Source organism: Magnolia sinica, chromosome 13 (assembly GCF_029962835.1).
Source record: "Magnolia sinica isolate HGM2019 chromosome 13, MsV1, whole genome shotgun sequence".
Taxonomy (NCBI): Eukaryota; Viridiplantae; Streptophyta; class Magnoliopsida; order Magnoliales; family Magnoliaceae; genus Magnolia; species Magnolia sinica.
The window spans coordinates 26,233,309-26,239,516 of record NC_080585.1 but is presented as its reverse complement, the minus strand read 5'-3'; the positions used below and the strand labels follow the sequence as shown (position 1 = coordinate 26,239,516).

Sequence of the window (6,208 nt, the reverse complement as noted above, 5' to 3'; positions counted from 1 at the left end):
AAGAAGTGCGTGATCAATTCGATGGTTCCCGATTACACATGATATGGTTGGGCTACCGGGATCTTTGAATTTCTGTGGCACGTCTTGCTTTAGGATGGCACTCACTTTCTCGGTCAAGAAAATCTTCTTTTGAATACTCTGCCGTCGTTTGGTCGTGCATAAGTCTTTCAGAAATTTGGCATATGAAGGTATCTATTTAACGACATCAAGTAGAGGAATGTTGACTTTCACTTGTTTCAACACCTCTAGGATATCCTGAGAGTTAGAGAGAGGTTTTGGTAAAACCAACCGTTGGGGGAACGGAGCAACTGGCTTCTCTAGAGGTTCCGGTTCTAATTTTTGTGGGATATCACTAGATCCATCATTGTTGTCCTCTTCTGGTTCTTGAGGCTTTTCGGGTCTAACCGGAAGAGTTTTATCAATGATCTTTCCACTCCTAAGAGTGGTGATGGATTTAGCGTGCCCCATCTGATTTGAAGAGCTGGGATCATTAATCTCGTACTGCAGTTTAGGATTGGTGAGAGGTTGTGTAGGAAGCATCCCCTTTTCTATAACCGTCATACGAGAATCTATCTTTTGCATAAAATCTGTGATTCCCCGCATTGCCTGAGCCAGCTCTTGTATGAAATTTTGAACCGGTTCCTCTTGAGGTTTCACTTGATTTGGATTTTGATTGAAGAAACCTGGAGGGGTAGCCGTTTGTCCATTCCTCCAACTAAAGTTTGGATGATTTTTCCAGCCAGGATTGTATGTATTGGAGTTAGGTCCAGTAAAAGGTCTTTGATAGTTGTTTACGGCATTAGCTTGTTCATTCAACACTCCTCGAAAGGTGGGTATTGTAGGACAATTTTCAGTTGTATGAATGTTGCAATCACAGATGCCGCAAACAATTTCATTAACCTTATCCTTCTTTCCTTCCATGGCCTCAACTTTCCTTATGAGCGTAGTCACTTTACACTTGAGATCATCCTCTTCTTTCAAGAGATATAATCCACCTTTCTCCTTTAATTGAGTCGGCCTAGACGTGGTGTTCGACTTTGGGTAATAGTCCCATGATTGTGTTTTTTCAGCAAGACTATCGAGGTAATCCCATACCTCGTCAACATCTTTATTAATGAACTCTCCATTACACATTGTCTCGACCATTCGGCGCATGGAAGATGTCACCATCATAGAAAAATTTGTAATGCGCCACGTTTCAAATCCGTGTTGTGGGCAAGAATTGACTAAATCTTTGAACCTTTCCAAACATTGGAGGAATGTTTCATCTTCCTTTTGGGTAAAGTTCATGATTGCTTTTCCGAGGGTAATCGTTTTATGATGTGGGAAGAATTTTTTTATGAATTCCCTCTGCATGTCGTTCTATGTGCCAATGGATCTAGGACGCAGTGAATGTAACCACATCTTAGCTTTCTCTTTTAAGGAAAAAGGAAAGAGTTTCAGCCTAATTGTATCCTCAGATACATTAGGAAAACATAATATAGCCATAATCTCATCGAACTCTTTCAAATGTAAATATGAACTCTCTGATTCAAGTCCATGGAATTTGGGGAGAAGTTGGATAACTCCTGGCTTGATGTCCATTTGTCCTGTGTTTTCAGGAAAAATCATGCATGAGGGCGTACTCACTCCCACCGGTTGTAGATAATCTCGTAAAGTACGAGGCGGGGGTGCCTGTTGCACCTCATTCTCATCTTGGGTATCCTCCACCCTGGGTGGAAGTAGAGGAGGTTGGTCTTCAGCCATAACTTCAATTGACTCAGGGAATTTTAAGCGGTGTCTAGTCCTGCGAATGGATAGTCAACCCCTCAACTAATCCTCCTTCGATTAAGAGACGTCGAGTGTTGTCACGGGCCCACTTGGGCATGAAACACTCGCAGCCCTCAATCAAATTTAAAGCCTAGTCCTAAGAAAGGAAAAGAAAATCTAAAAAGAAAGAGAGGGAGAGTTGGAAAGAAATTACCAAATTGGAGTCTTAAGTTAAAACTTGCAAAATAAAACAAAATAAGTTAGATTTTAAAAAGAGAAGAACAATCCTTTAAAAGAAAAATAGCAGTAAATTAATTTCTAAAAGAAGGAATTCCTAAAAGAAAGTGAAAATTTCTAAAATAAATTAGGAAAGACCTAAACTAGAAAGTAAATTATTAAAAGAGAACTGAAAAATAGAAAGTAGGGAAGGAGCTTACCGAATTAGAAATTTCTATCTTAAAGGCCTACAAAATAAGAAAGTTAGTTTCTAAATAAAAATAAATTAGGAAACAAATTAGATTCTAAGAGAGTTAGAATTAGAAAGTTACTAGAGAACAAGAATAGAAGGTTAATCTCTAAAAAGGGAAATAACTAACCTAGTTTCTAAAAACAAAAGAGGAAAGTTTCTAAAAATAAACTATTTCCTACAAATAGAGAAATACTAGAGTTAGAAAATTTCTAAGATTTAAACCTTAATTCTAAAAACAGAAAAAGTAGAGAAATTAGGAAGGAATTACCAATTTAAGAACTTATGTCAGGATCCTACAAAACAGGAAAACAGGTTAAGTTCTAAAAACAATGGAATAAAATAAAATAAAAACTTTTATCTTAAAGTAAGTAAAATCTTAATCCTAACCTAATTTTAAAACTAATTAATTTCAGAAAAACGTAACCGTCAGTCCCTGGCAACGGCGCCAAAAACTTGTTCACTCCCCAAGTATAGGGTTGTGATGTAGTAATAAACTCGGTAAGACCGAGGTCGAATCCACAGGGACTGAAACTTGTACGTTTCCTGAAACTAGGTAGAAATAGAACTAGTCTAAGATGTGATCTAAATCAAATAGAATTTAAGGAATAATTGTGGAATAATTATCTAAAACTTAAAGAATTCAGAGGAAGGAAACTAGGGATTCAAAGGATCCACTTGTAGAGATCAGGGAGATCTTATGCCTGCTTCAAAAATCATGGAAATCAACTAGACTTTCTTTGATATAGTTTTCAAGAGATGACAGGTATATGAATTAGAATGGATTCCATCATCAAACCATGCCCAGGAGACAAAGTAAACAACAGAATTAAACTAATTACCAACCAACCAATAATGTATGAAGGTTAGGAAGGATACCATCATCCATACCATGCCCATGGAACAATGATGAACAACAGGGCTTCCTGACTTCATAAACATAAAAAGGGGAAAGAAATACTCAAAGCCATTGCAAACCCATTGTAATTTCAGTCACAACAGACCATTAAAAACTAAGAAAAATATTCCTTTAATAATCAACTAAATCAAATTCAGTTTATGAATTTTAAAGGCACAAGGTAGAATCTCCCATCTCGCTATAAGCTTCACCTCTTAGCCCTAGCTAAGAGGTTTAGCCACACATGAATGGGCTAAATCTTAAAAAAAATAAAAGAAAAGAAGGGAAAAAAACATAAGTAAAGAAGAAAGAACCAGCTCTCAATCTTCTTCCAGCCTCATGTTCCAGCAGCCAAACCAGCCAAGCCAAGCTCCACCACCTTTTTTTCCTCAAAAACTCCTCCAAACCAAGCCAAGCCGATCACTGCTCTCCTCCCACGGCTGCCCTCTGTCTTCCCGTCTCTTCTTCAATGCTCTCTTAAAAACCAAAACCCACCGTCCACAGCCCTCCTCCGCATTCGCTTTTTATTCTCCAGGTTGTGAAGAGAGTCCCATTCGTGGCTGGAATCCCTGGAAAGTTTACGCAGCCAGCTACTCAAACCGCGTTCACAGTATCAGCAGCAGTAGTCGGCTGGTGTAGAACTCCAGCTGTGGAGAGCTTACGCTGTCCCTATGTAAGTCAGCTTACGCAGCAGCAGATTCACGTCCGCACTTTCCCCTGTTTTGACGCCGTGTAATGATCTGAACGGACAATCTGCTTCGTTCAGTCTTCATATCTCTGATCGGCCACACCACAGGAGTAATTCGAGCCGTTCATATGGACAGACCGATCTTCGCCACGGTTGCAAAAACGGCCCGGAACTTTGGTCGCGCGCACAACAGGGCCTACGTAAATCGACGTACGCTGATGTACTGGTGGGGCCCACTCAAGATAACTTTTCGAAAATCCACTCCGTCCACCAGATTCCCCTCGGAATTTCGGTCGAGAATGGTCAGTTTTGAATGTCTATAGATGTGGCCCACTGAAGTGATCTTGCTCCAATGGCTGTAAATGAATTTCTTGTGATTGCTGTGGCCGGCACGTGCGCGTGTATGGCTGAAAATAGTAAGCATGGTGCTGACCAAAACTAGCGCCTCTACATGATGGACGATTCAGATCTTTTTCATAGGCCACGATGGAGGCCCACTAATGATCCAACGGCCCCCTGTTTCACGCCAGAAGAAACGGACGTTTCCGTCTTTTGATTGAGAGTCGGTGGGGCCCATGAACAATGGGCTGGTCCGGTGCAACAAGAGTGCACTTGTGCACTATGCACTGCTACTTCCCATGGGGTCCACTTCAGTGCTTCAGATGCAATCTGCTCCATCCATCCGATCTGCTAGCACATTTAAGGGGTTGAGCCCAAGTTTAAAGCTTATCCAGAGATCCGGTGGGCCCCAAATCGCTGTTCTATGGGCTGATCTAACTGTTGGGTCACTTCCATAGTGATCTGAGGGCTGAAATTTGATATGTACGGTTAATTTATGGCCCTCGGGCCATGTATGAGCTCAACCTGACTCGGTACTGAGTCCAAGATGCCTGATGCGATCCAAGTTCAGGTTTGGCCTTGACTAATCCGGACCGAGTCCAACCCGGTCACAAGTACTAAGTCGGGTCAAGTCGGCACCTAGTTGGGTCGGGTGCAACGGGCATCCACGGGTTAAAATCACAACTCAAAACCTAGATTCATGAATTGCTGCCTTGCCATCAGCTGCATTGTATTTAAGATCTGAAACGTTTAGATCTGATTTTTTTAAAAAATATATATGTACGAGTCGAGTTTCGGATTGAATCGAGTCAACACCGAGTTGGATTTCGGGTCGAGTCGAGTCGAGTTACTAGGTGACTCGAACTCAACTTAGTTTGAGTTTAGATTGAACAAAGTCAACTTGATTCAGATTGACTCACCCACTCGGTTTAGATTGAGTTGGACCTAAACGAGTCGGACAAGTCGAATTTACCGAGTCAAGTCATCCTGTGCCCAACTCTAGTTATTATTACCCATACAGGAAGTCCCAGCATGGAGATCACCCTTCTCAAAAATTACGCTGATCAACTCACTAGGTGGGCCACACCTGTATGTTGCGCCACACTGTAGATTGTGAAGTGGTCTCACCCGATGAGCTGAACGGCCTGATTTTTGTCATAGGTAGGGCCTGCTGTTTTGACTGTACTAATGTCCTCCATAAGTGGCATCATAGCCATAAAAGTGTTCCTCTACTTAGCCGTTCAGATGTATTGTCGACCGTCGACCGTAGATGATACCAACAACTCTCATCTCCTCAAAACCAATTGGATTACTTTTTTACACCTAAATCATGGGATGAATCCCAAACTGACGATTGTGGGTGTCATCCAAACAAGCCTCAGATCGAGATGAGGATTTCATCTCCAAACACTGATTTTGATGGTACGTCCAAAGGAATACTTAGGCTGACAAAAATGCATAAAAACCAAAAGAAAGGAGCATGTGCTCACATGCTTTGTAGCACCAGAAAAGCTGGAAGATGTTACATTCCAATATCTTCCATGCCATGGATACAAGCCCTTTTTCTCTTGATTTTTTGTTGGGATTGTATTAGCAAAAGAACAAGTGGTCCACGTGCATGTGCAGTGCTAAAGGGCATGCATCTGCATGGTTTTGTTTGTAACTTGCATGGTATTATCTCCATTTTTCTTGGATGATCAATCAATGGCTAAAATATAGAAATCTTAGCTATCAATGCTGTTGGACTGTCGCCGTTGGATTTGAGGTCACTTTTTAAATGGAAACCCTGGCCCGTGAATCCCGGTCTAAGTCTGTATATAAAACAATAAATCAATAATCCCTTATTCTAATCTATGCCAATCGATTAAGAGCTTAAGCTGAGCCATCCAAACTCCAAAATAAGGTTAAATGAGCTGCTTGGGAGAAGCATAATTCCAAAATTCATTCCTCACTTGGTAGGAATATTGGAGATCCAAAATCCGCTTCCATGGATAAAATCAAATTTAGTAAAATCAAATTTAGTACTGAAGCCAAGTATCAATCAAAGACTAAATAGATTTATTTGGGT

The 6,208-nt window shown here is 40.9% G+C and overlaps 1 non-coding gene across 1 annotated transcript; it reads left to right on the top strand.

Annotated features, from left to right (window-relative positions):
• The first annotated feature begins 1,201 nt into the window (after positions 1-1,201).
• LOC131224402 (small nucleolar RNA R71) lies at positions 1,202-1,308 on the top strand. Its single transcript, XR_009160890.1, has one exon. It is a non-coding gene; the product is annotated as a small nucleolar RNA R71 (small nucleolar RNA).
• The last annotated feature ends 4,900 nt before the right edge of the window (positions 1,309-6,208 follow it).